Genomic DNA, 12,572 nt, shown 5'->3' with positions numbered 1-12,572 from the left:
TAAATGCATTTTTGACTTATGATATTTTGTATTTACAGTGAGTTCATTGGAATGTAACCCCATTATAAGTCAAGGATCATCTGTTACTGTGTATCTTCTGTGATAGGCAACTGAATTTTTTTAAAGAATCATTCCTTTAACGTGGGCACGATGTTAAGCTTTCTCAGTAAAGGGCATTAGAGGAATACCACAGAGGAAGAGGTTCTCCTGCTATTCCTGTTATGGGCTGAGGGTTGGCTAGTGTGGGTATGAAGACAACCAGTAAATATCCACAGGCCCAAAACACAGTCTGTGACCTTGCAACTCTGACCTGCTGATAACATTTTTGCACCCCTCTTGACAAGGAAACCAAAGCTCTTGCATGGCCTGCACTGACTGCTTGTGGCCTGGAGACTCACACATCTGAAGTCACTCTTTTTACCAGCCTCTGCACAACCTGTGGCCCAGTGGTCTACAGAGATCTACCACTTCCTCTGTAACTTCCTGTGCAGCCTAAATGCTCTGGATGCATTCCACCCCATGAGTGGTAGATTATTTAATAATATCATTTCAGTGTTGGTTAATTAGATTTGATTATTCTTCTGTGAATATGTAGTATGTTGATATTAGGGGAATCTGGTCGGCGTGTATGGAGGAAATTTCTGTACTAATTTTGTGGATGCTTCTATAAGTCCAAAATTATCTCAGAATAAAAAGCCTTTTAAAATGTAGGGTAAACACGAAAAAGTAGAAAAGGTGCATAATTTCCAAATTAGAAGAGAAGAAATAAATGGACAAAGGAGAAAGAAAGGCAAATGAGAGAGACCCAGAGATGGCAGGACAAATAGAAGGCACAATATGGTAGGTAAAATTCCAAATTGTATAAGTAATTACTCAAAAAGTAATTGGGGCCAGGTGTGGTGGCTCACACCTGTAATCCCAGCACTTTGGAAGTCTGAGACTGGAGGATTGCTTAAGCCCAGGAGTTTGAGACAAGCCTGGGCAACATAGAGAAACCCCATCTCTACAAAAAATACAGAAATATTAGCCAGACTTGGTGGCATGCACCTGTGGTCCCAGCTACTTGGGCTGAAGTGGGAGGATCACCTGAACCTGGGGAGATTGAGGCTGCAGTCAGTCATAATTGCACTACTGCACTCCAGCCTGGGTGACAGAGTGAGACCCTGCCAATAAATAAATACACAAACAAACAAACAGTAAATAAATGTAACTGGGTTAAATTATCCAATCAAAGTACAAAGATTTTCAGACTGAGTAAAAATTCAAAATACAGCTCTATGTTGTTTTTTAAGTAAATAAAATATAAGTAGACAGAAAAGTCGAGGCCCAAGGGGAGAGGAAATTTTCTCTTGCTTTGTTTACTGCTGAATCTCTATTGCCTACAACTATGCTTTCCAGTATGAGAGTCACTAGCCTTATATGGCTACTGAGCACTTGAAATGTGGCTAATGTCACATTTTAAAATTTAAAAACTGAAGAAAAGTAGCATGTTTTCCATTAAACACAACTTTATTGTTTGGTTAGGGCAACATTTCACTTTAACCATTGCATCATATAAGATTGTTATAGAGTACATGTTGAGCATGTAGGTCAACTCTAGTATTACATATAAATATATCATCAATCTTATCAGTTACAAACAGGTTTTTCAATTTGGATGTTTTGTTCCTATGCACTGATTTACTTAAATATTTTTGCAAACAGTAAAAGTTACAAACATATAAATTTTAATTGGTAATAAAATTTAAATACTTATTTTAATTATATAATCAAATTATTTTCTCTAGCTTAAAAAATAGGCCAGGCATGGTGGCTCACCCCTGTAATCCCAACACCTTGGGAGGCCAAGGCGGGCAAATCACCAGGTGGTCAGGAGTTCAAGAGCAGCCTGGCCAACGTCTACTAAAAATAAAAAAATTAGCCAGGTGTGGTGGCACATGCCTGTAATCCCAGCTACTAGGGAGGCTGAGGCAGGAGAATTGCTTGAACCTGGGAGGCAGAGGTTGCAGTGAGCCAAGAGCATGCCACTGCACTCCAGCCTGGACGACACACTGAGACTCTGTCTGCAAAATATAGTAATAATACGAAGAAGGGGAAGGGGAAGGGGCGGAGGAGGAAGAAGAAGAGGAAGAAGAAGAGGAGGAGGAGGAGAAGAAGGAGAAGGGGGAGGAGAAGGAGAAGGAGGAGAAAAAGAAGAAGGAGAAGAAAGAAGGAAGAAGAAAGAAGAACAGGCTGGGCGTGGTGGCTCACGCCTGTAATCCCAGCACTTTGGGAGGCCGTGGCAGGGTGGTACATTTGTTACAATTTATGAACCTGCATTGACATATCATTATCACCCAAAGTCCATAGTTTATGTTAGGTTTCTCTCTTCGTGTTTTACATTCTATGGATTTTGACAAATTGTGACATATATCCACCATTCTAGTATCACAGAGTATTTTCACTTCCCTAAAAATCCTCTGTGGTCAGCCTGTTCCTCCCTTCCTGCCTGCAATTTTTGTCAACCACTGATGTTTTCACTGTCTCCCATAGTTTTGCCTTTCTCAGATTGTCATATAGTTGGAATCATACAGTATGTAGACTTTCAGATAGGCTGCTTTCACCTAGTAATATGCACTTAAAGCTGGAGTGTAGTGGTGCAATTGGCTCACTGCAACCTCTGCCTCCCAGGTTCAAGCAATTCTCCCACCTCAGCTTCTCAAGTAGCTGCAACTACAGGCATGGGCCACCACGCCCAAATAGCCCTTTTGTTTTGTTTTCCTTTTCTTTTCTTTTTCTCTATTTTTTTTAAGATGGAGTCTTGCTCTGTTGCCCAGGCTGGAGTACAGTGGCACAATCTCGGCTTACTGCAACCTTTGTCTCCGAGGTTCAAGCAATTCTTCTGTCTTAGCCTTCCAAGTAGGTGGGATTACAGGATTCATCACCACACCTGGCTAATTTTTGTATTTTTAGTAGAGATGAGGTTTCGCCATGTTGGTCAGATTGGTCTCGAACTCCTGACCTCAGGTGATCTGCCTGTCTTGGCCTCCCAAAGTGCTGGGATTACATGTGTGAGCCGCTACGCCCAGCCAGGATAGCCCATTTTTAAAGTGATGAATAATATTCCATTGTCTGGATGTATTGCAGTTTATCCGTTCACCTACTGAAGGAAATCTTGGTTGCTTCCAGGTTTTGGCAATTATGGCTAAAGCTCTTATAAACATCCATGTGCAGGTTTTTGGATGGATATATGTTTTCAGCTCCTTTGTGTAAATACCAAGGAGTGCAAATGCTGGATCATATGGTATATTAGTCAAGATTCTCCAGAGAAACAGAACCAATAGGATGTATATACATTATAAAGAGATTTATTATAAGAAATTAGCTCACACAATTACAGAGGTGGTAAGTCCAAAATCTGTAGAGCTAATGTTCCAGTTTGAGTCCAAAGGCTGGCAGACTGCTGTAGAACCAGGAAGAGACAGTATTCCAGTCTGAAGCCTGACAGGCAGAAAAGTTGTCTATTCCTTCAGGGAGGGTCAATCTTTTGCTCTATTCAGGTCTTCAACTGATTGGATGAGGCCTATCCACATTATGGAGGGCAATCTACTTTACTTGTTCTACCAACTTAAATAGTACCCTCATCCAAAAACACCTTCACAGAAACACCCAGAATAATGTTTGACTAACTATCTGGTCAACCCGTGACCGAGTCAAGTTGATACATAAAACTAATGATCACATGTGCTAAGAGTATGCTTAGGTTTTGTAAAGAAGTGCCAAACTGTCTTCCGAAGTGGCTGTATCATTTGGCATTCCCACCAGCAACGAATGAGAGCTTCTGTTCCTCCACAACCTCACCAGCATTTGGTGTTGACAGCCTTTGGGATAATGGCCTTTCTAATAGGTATGTAGTGGTATCTTATTTTATTTTATTTTATTATTATTTTTTTTTGTATTTTTAGTAGAGACGGGGTTTCACCGTGTTAGCCAGGATGGTCTCGATCTCCTGACCTCGTGATCCGCCCGTCTCGGCCTCCCAAAGTGCTGGGATTACAGGCTTGAGCCACCGCGCCCAGCCATCTTATTTTATTTTAATTTGCAGTTTCTCTTATGGTGTATGCTTGTTTTTATGTAATTATTTGCCACCTGTATATCTTCTATAGTAAGGTGTCTATTGAGTTCTTTTGTCCATTTTTAAATTGGGTTGTTCATTTTCTTATGGCTTAGTTTTAAGGGTTCTTTGTATATTTTGTATACTAGTGGCTCATAAACACTGTAGACTTAGGATATATTAAATTTATAAAAAATATTTTTGTTTCTTCAATAATAAATTAACCTTAGCTTACTGTAACATTTTAACTTTATAAATGGTTTAATTTTTCAACTTGTTGACTCTCTTGTAAATAACAATTAGCTTAAAACACAAACACATTGTATAGCTATACAAAAATATTTTCTTTAAATTCTTATTCTACACACTATTTTCTATTTTTAAAATTTTTGTTTTTTCTTTTTAAACATTTTATTTAAAACTAAGACACAAACACAAGCATTAACCTACAAAGTTAGTTCTACATAGTTCTAGTTCTACATAGGGCTAGTATCATCGATATCACTGTCTCCCACCTCCACATCTTGTTCCACTGTAAGGTCTTCAAGTGCAATAACACACATGGAGCTGTCATCTCCTATGATAACAATGCCTTCTTTTGGAATACCTCCTGAAGGACCTGCCTGGGACTGTTTTATAGTTAACTTTCTTTAAAAAAGTAAGTAGAAGTAGTATACTATAAAATAATTATAAAAAGTATAGTATAGCAAATACATAAACCAATAGCATAGTCACTTATTATTAAGTATTATGCACTGTATATAACTGTGTGCTATATTTTATATGCATGGCAGCACAGTAGGTCTGTTTACACCAGCATCACCATAAACATGAGTAATGTGTTGCACCATGACATTACAATGGCTACAACCTCACTAGGCAATAGGAGTTTTTCTTCCCCATTGTAATTTTATGGAACCACCATTGTATATGTGATCTGTCATTGACCGAAATGTTGTCATGTGGCATATGACTGTATTTCCTTTCCTAGTCTTTGTGCATTAGCTAGGGTTTCCAGTACAATGGTGAAAAGGAGTTGTGATAGAACACATTCTTGCCTCATTCGTGATCTTAGCAATAAAGTTTTCTAGCTTCTCGCCATTAATTAATATGTTAGTTGTAGTTTTTTTATTTTACATTTTTATAATGAAGTTGAGGGGGTTCACTTCCATTTCTAGTTTGCTGAGAGTTTTTTTTTTTTATCATGAATGGCTGTTAGATTTTGTCAAATGCTTTTTCTTCATTTTCTTCATCTATTGATATGATCATGTGTTTTTTTTCTTCTTTAGTCTGCTGGTGTGATGCATTACATGAGTTGATTTTCAGATGTTGAACTAGCCTTGTATACCCCGAATGAATCCCACTTGGTCATAGTGTATAATTCTATGTTGTTGGATTCAATTTGCTAATTTTTTTGTTGAGAAATTTTTCATGTATGTTCCTGAGAGATATTGCTCAGGGTGAGTCTGTAGTTTTATTTTCTTGTAAATGTCTTTGTTTTATAATATGAGGGTAATATTGGCCCCATAGAATGAGGGTGTAGCAAGTATTGCCACTGCTTCTATCTTAATTGGTATAATTTCTTCCTTAAATGTTTGGTAGAATTGTCTAGCAAAACCATCTGGCCTGGTGCTTTCTGTTTTGCAAGATTATCGATTACTGGCTCAATTTCTTTAACAGATATAGGCCTATTAAGATTGTCTATTTCTTCTTTTGTAAGTTTTCAGCAGACTGTCTTTCAAGGAATTGGCCATTTCATCTATGCTATCAAATTTGTGAACATAAATTTGCTCATAGTATTTCTTTTTATCCTTTTAATGTCTGATTGGGATCTGTAGTGATGTTCCCTCTTTCATTTGCATTTGTTATATAAATAATTTGTGTCTTCTCTCTTATTTTCTTAGCCTGGCTAGAGGCTTATCAATTTTACTGATCTTTTTAAAAAGCCAGCATTTGGTTTTGTTGATTTTCTCTATTGATTTCCTGTTTTCTTGTAAAATTTTTTATTGAGGTAAAATATACATATGTAATTTACCATCTTTACCATTTTTAAGTGTAAAAGTCAGTAGCAATAAATGCATTCATATTTTTTCTAACCGCCTCCTTCCTGACACCTCTTTTCAATTTCATTATTTCTGTTTTAATTTTTATTATTCCTTTCCTTCTGCTTACTTTGGATTTAATTCGTCTTCTTTTCTAGCTTCCTAAGATGAAAGTTTTGACTACTGATTTCAGATCTTTCTTTTTTCTTAATACAAGACTTGAATGCTGTAAATTTCTAAGCACTGCTTTGTGGGTCCCACACATTTTTATAAAATTGTTTTTTAATTAATGTTTAAAAAATTTTTAAATTTATCTTGAGATTTCTTTGTTGACTTGTGTGTTATCTGGAAGTGTGCTGTTTAATCTTCTAGTCATTTGAGGTTTTCCAGCTTTCATTCTGTTATTGCTTTCTAGTTTAATTCCACTGTGGTCTGAGAGGGTACATTTTGTAATTCACATTCTTTTAAATTTGTTAAGGTGTAATTTATGGCCCAAAGTATGGTTTATTTCAGTGAATGTTCTATGTGACCTAGAGAAGAATGTGTATTCTGTTGTTGTTGGATGAAATGGTCTATAGCTGTCAACTATACCCAGTTGATTGATGGTATTGTTGAGTTCAACTATGTCTTTACTGATTTCTTTTGCCTGCTAGATCTGTCTATTACTGACGGAGGGCTGTTGAAGTCTCCAAGTATATTATTAGATTTATCTTTCTCTTCTTACAGTTCTATCTGTTTTTGATTATTGTATTTTGATGTTCTGTTATTAATTAAGCACATACGCATTCCGGATTGTAAGGTCTTTTGGGAGAACTGACCCACTAATCATTATGTATTGTCCCTCTGTATCCTGATAATTTTCTTTGCTCTGAAGTGTGCTTTCTCTGAAATTAATATAGCTACTCACTTTTTAAAAAATTAATGTAAGTGTGGTATATCTTTGTCCTTCTTTTAAGTTTTAATCTGGATGTGTCTTTATAATTAAAAGAGGTCACTTATAGAAAACAGATAGCTGGGTCTTATTGTTTTTATCTACTCTGAAAATTATCCTTTAACTGGTATATTTAGACCATTGATAGAGTTGGATTAATATCTATAACATCTGACAATAACCATATTTGTTACTGTCTTTTTATTTCAATAGCTTTTGGGGAACAGGTGATTTTTGGTTATATGATAAGTTCTCTTTGTGAGATTTTGGTGCAACCCTCACCCTGTTACTCTTTTCTGTTTGTTGCCCTTGTTCTTTGTTCCTATCTTTGTCTTCCACTCTTCTTCTGCCTTTTGTGGTTTTAACCGAACATTTTATATAATTCTATTTCTTAGCACATCAGTTGCATTCCTTTAAATTTTTTTTTTTCACTGGTTGCCCTAGAATTTGCAGTATATGTTTAGAGCGAATCCAAGTTCACTTAAACACATTTTTCCACTTTTATTTTAGATTCAGGAGGTATATGTGCAGGTTTGTTACAAGGGTATACTGTGTGATGTTGAGGTTTGGGCTTCTATTGATCCCATCACCCAGATAGTGAGCATAGTATCCAACAGGAAGTTTTTCAACTCTTGATACCCTCCCTTTTTCCCTCATTTTGGAGTCTGCACTGTCTATTATTCCCATCTTAATGTCTGTGTGAACTCAAGACTTAGCTCCCACTTATAAGTGAGAACATGTAACATTTGGTTTCCTGTTTCTGCATGAATTCACTTAGCATAACTGCCTCCAACTGTATCCAAGTACTGCAAAGGACATGATTTCATTTTTTTTATGGCTGCATAGTATTCCATGGTGTATATGTCACATTTTCTTTTTTTGAGACAGGGTCTTACTCTGTCACCCAGGCTGGAGTGTAGTGACGTGATCTTGGTTCACTGCAACTTCTGCCACCCAAGCTCAAGTGATCTGCCCACCTCAGCCTCTCAAGTAGCTGGGACTACAGGCACACACCACTATGCCCAGCTAATCAAAACAATTGTTTGTTTGTTTGTTTGTTTGTTTGTTTTTTGTAGAGATTGGGTTTTACCATGTTCCCCAGGCTGGTCTCAAACTCCTGAGCTCAAGCGATCAACCCGCCTCAACCTCTCAAAGTGCTGGGGTCACAGGCGTGAGCCACAGCACCCAGCCTTATGTACCACATTTTCTTTATCCAATCCACTATTGGTGGGCACTGTAGATATTGATGGGCATTGATTCCATGTCTCTGCTATTGTGAATAGTGCTGGAATGAACATACGAGTGCATGTGTCTTTTTGGTAGAAAACTTTATTTTCCTTTGGGTATATACTCAGTAATGGAATTATTGGGTCAAATGAGAGTTCTATTTTTAGTTCTTTGAGACATCTCCAAACAGCTTTCCACAGAGGCTGTAGCTAATTTGCAATCCCTCCAACAGTGTATAAGCATTGCCTTTTCTCTGCCTCCTCACCGACATCTGTTAGTTTTTGACTTTTTAATAATAGCCATTCTGATTGGTGTGAGATGATATCTCATTGTAGTTTTGATTTGCATCTTTCTGGTGATTAGGTATGTTCAGCATTTTTTCATTTTTCTTGGCCACTTTTATGTCTTCTTTTGAGAAGTGCATGTCCACATTCTTTGCCCACTTTTTAATGGGGTTTTTTGTTTTCTTGTTGATTTGTTTAAATTCCTTATAGACTCCGGATATTAGTCCTTTTCAGAGACATAGTTTGCAAATTTTTTTTTCTAATTTTGTAGGCTATTTGTTTAGTCTGTTGAGAGTTTCTTTTGCTGAAGTTCTTCATTTTAATTAAGTCTAATTTGTCTATTTTTAAATTTTGTTGCATTTGCTTTTGGGGTCTTCATCATAGATTATTTGCCAGGACCAATGTCTAGAAGAGTATTTTCTAGGCCTTCTTCTAGCAATTTTTTTTTTTTTTTAATAGACACAAAGTCTCACCATGTTGCCGAGGCTGGTCTCAAATTCCTGGGCCCAAGCAATCCATCTGTCCTGGCCTCCCAAAGTGCTGAGATTATATGCATGAGCCATCATGACTGGCCTCTTCTAGAATTTTTATAGTTTGAGGTGTTGCATGTAAGTCTTTAATCCATCTCGTGTTAATTTCTATATGTAACGGGAGGTATGGGTACAGTTTCATTCATCTGCATAGAGTTAGCCAATTTTCATAGCAACATGTATTGAATTGGGTGTCCTCTCCTTGTTATTTAGCTTTGCCAATTTTGTTAAAGATCAGTTGATTGTAGGTGTGTGGCTTTCAGGGTTCTCTATTCTGTTCCATTGGTCTATGTGTCTATTTTTGTACCAGTACCCTGCTGTTTTGTTTATTGTAGCCTTTTACTATAGCTTGAAGTCAGGTACTGTGATGCCTCTGGTTTTGTTCTTTTGGGTTAGGATTGCCTTGGCTATCCAGGTTCCTTTGGGGGTTTTATTTAATTTTATTTTTTGAGACAGAGTTTCACTCTTGTTGCCCAGGCTGGAGTGCAATGGCACAATCTCGGCTCACCACAACCTCCGCCTCCTGGATTCAAGCAATTCTCCTGTGACAGTCTCCTGAATAACTGGGATTACAGGCATGTGCCACCACATCTAGCTAATTTTGTATTTTTAGTAGAGATGGGGTTTCTCCGTGTTGGTCAGGCTGGTCTCGAACTCCTGACCTCAGGTGATCTGCCTGCCTCAGCCTCCCAAAGTGCTGGGATTACAGGCGTGAGCCACCGTGTCTGGCCTCATATGAGTTTTAGAATCAGTTTTTCTTATTCTGTGAAAAATGAAGTTGGTAATTTGATAGGAATAGCATTGAATTTGCAGATTGCTTTGGGCAGTATGGTCAAGTCCACTTTTCAATTAATTGATTTTAATTTTTATTTTTTTTGAGATAGGGTCTCACTCTGTCATGGAGTGCAATGACACAATCATGGCTCACTACAGCCTCAATCTCCTGGGCTCAGGCGATCCTCCCTCCTAAGCCTCCCTAGTAGCTGGGACGACAAGCATGCACCACGATGCCCAGCTAATTTTTTTTATTTCTATTTTTTGTAGAGATGGGGTCTCACTTTGTTGCCCAAGGTGATCTTGAACTCCTAGGCTCAAGCAGTCATCCCACCTCAACTTCCCCAAGTGTTGGGATTACAGGCATGGGTCACTGCACCTGCCCCTAAATCTGCTTTTATTTGTTTGTTTGTTTACTTATTTATTTATACATGGGCCACTGCACCTGGCTCTAAATCCATATTTATTTATTTATTTATTATTTATTTATTTATTTATGGAGATGGAGTTTCACTCTTTTTGCCCAGGCTGAAGTGCAATGGTGCTATCTCAGCTCACGGCAACCTCTGTCTGCCGGGTTTAAGCAATCCTCCTGCCTCAGCCTCCTGTGTAGCTGGGATTACAGGCTGGTGCTGCCACACCCTGCTAATTTTTTATTTTTTTTTAATTTTTTATTTATTTATTTATTTATTTTTTTTTTTGAGGCGGAGTCTCGCTCTGTCGCCCAGGCTGGAGTGCAGTGGCCGGATCTCAGCTCACTGCAAGCTCCGCCTTCCGGGTTTACGCCATTCTTCTGCCTCAGCCTCCCGAGTAGCTGGGACTACAGGCGCCCGCCATCTCGCCCGGCTAGTTTTTGTATTTTTAGTAGAGACGGGGTTTCACCGTGTTAGCCAGGATGGTCTCGATCTCCTGACCTCGCGATCCGCCCGTCTTGGCCTCCCAAAGTGCTGGGATTACAGGCTTGAGCCACCGCGCCCGGCCAATTTTTTATTTTTAATAGAGACTAAACACCATGTTGGCCGGGGTGGTCTTGAACTTCTGACCTCAGGTGATCCACCTGCCTCAGCCTCCCAAAGTTCTGGGATTACAGGCATGAGCCACTGCACCCAGCCTAAATCTGCTTTTGAATAGCACTGTACTGCTTCATTACTTTATAATAACAAAATATTCCTAATTCTTGTCTCATACCCCTTGTGTTATTGCTATCATTCATTTCACATTGTTGCTATTACTATTTTGAGCACACTGTTATAGGCTGGGTCAATACATGATAAGAAAATAAGAGTTGCTTTTTCTTTCTTTTCTTTTCTTTTTTTCTTTTTCTTTTTCTTTTTCTTTTCTTTTTTTTGTACAGACAGGGTCTTGCTTTGTTGCCTAGGTTGATCGCAAACTCCTGGATTCAAGTGATCCTCCTGCTTTGGCCTCCCAAAGTGTTGGGATTACAGGCATGAACCACCATGCCTTGGCAAGAACAAGAGTTTTTGTTTGACCTTCACTTATTCCTTCTCTAATGCTCTTCTTTTCTTTTTGTGGATCTAATTTTCTATTTTTCTACACTATTTTTCTTCTCTTGGAAGAACTTCTAACATTCTTTGCAAGGCAGGTCTATTGGCAATAAATTATTTTAATTTTTGTTTGTCTGAGAAAGTCTTTAATTCTCCTTGACTTTTGAGAAATAATTTTGCAGAGCATAGAATTGTAGGTTGGTGCACGTTTTCCTTGCAAGTCTTTAAATATTTTACTCTACTCTCCTCTTGTTTGCATGGCTTCTGAGGAGAAGTTGGCTATAATTTCTATCTTTGCTTCTCTATACATAAGTTGCTTTCTTCCCTCTGGCCTCTTTCAAGATTTTTTTTAAATCTTTGATTTGAATATGATAGGCCCAGGTGTAGTTTTTTGGGCACTTATCCTGCTTGATGTACTTGGAGCTTCCTGGATCTGTGACTTTGTGTCTGACATTAATTTGGGGGAAATTCTCAGTCATTATTACTTCAAATATATCTTCTGTTCCTTTCTGACTTCTCCTTCTAGGTCTCTATTCATATATATTATATTGTAAACCAAAAATAAAATTCTTAGCCCTGCAATTGACTGATGGACCCTCCCCTCAGCCAAGGGCATTCCAAAGTTAACCTGAAAAGCTAGTTCAGGTCTTAATGGAAGTGGGGGTCAGACATGCCTCATTATATCCTTCTTCCTTTGGAATTCAGGCATACCTGCCAGCATTAACATTAAAACAGAGACCTTAAGACTCATAGAAGACTCCTTAAGTCTGATAAGAAATATTCCCTTCTATTGATTCTGTCTGCATAATGAGAACCTTGGTCTCCACAACCCCTTATCTTAACTCAGACATTCCCCTTTATTAATTATAGGTTTTTAGACAATAACTTAACTCCTTCAACCAATTTCCAATGAACAAAATTCCTGAATCCATCTATGACCTGGAAGCCCCCACTTCAAATATTCTTACCTTTCTGGACCAAACCAATGTACATCTTACATGTATTGACTGATGTCTTATGTCTCCCCAAAATAAATAAAACCAAGCTGTGTAGCCTTGGGCAACCCTGGGCACATGCTCTCTGGGCTGTATCTCAGGCCATTGGTCATTTATATTTGGCTCAGAATAAATCTCTTCGAATATTTATAGAGTTTGACTCTTTTCATGACAGTATCTTTTGTAGTTGT

Source organism: Trachypithecus francoisi, unplaced genomic scaffold (genome assembly GCF_009764315.1).
Source record: "Trachypithecus francoisi isolate TF-2019V2 unplaced genomic scaffold, Tfra_2.0 Lachesis_group1, whole genome shotgun sequence".
Classification (NCBI taxonomy): Eukaryota; Metazoa; Chordata; class Mammalia; order Primates; family Cercopithecidae; genus Trachypithecus; species Trachypithecus francoisi.
Note: the sequence above shows the minus strand (reverse complement) of the source record.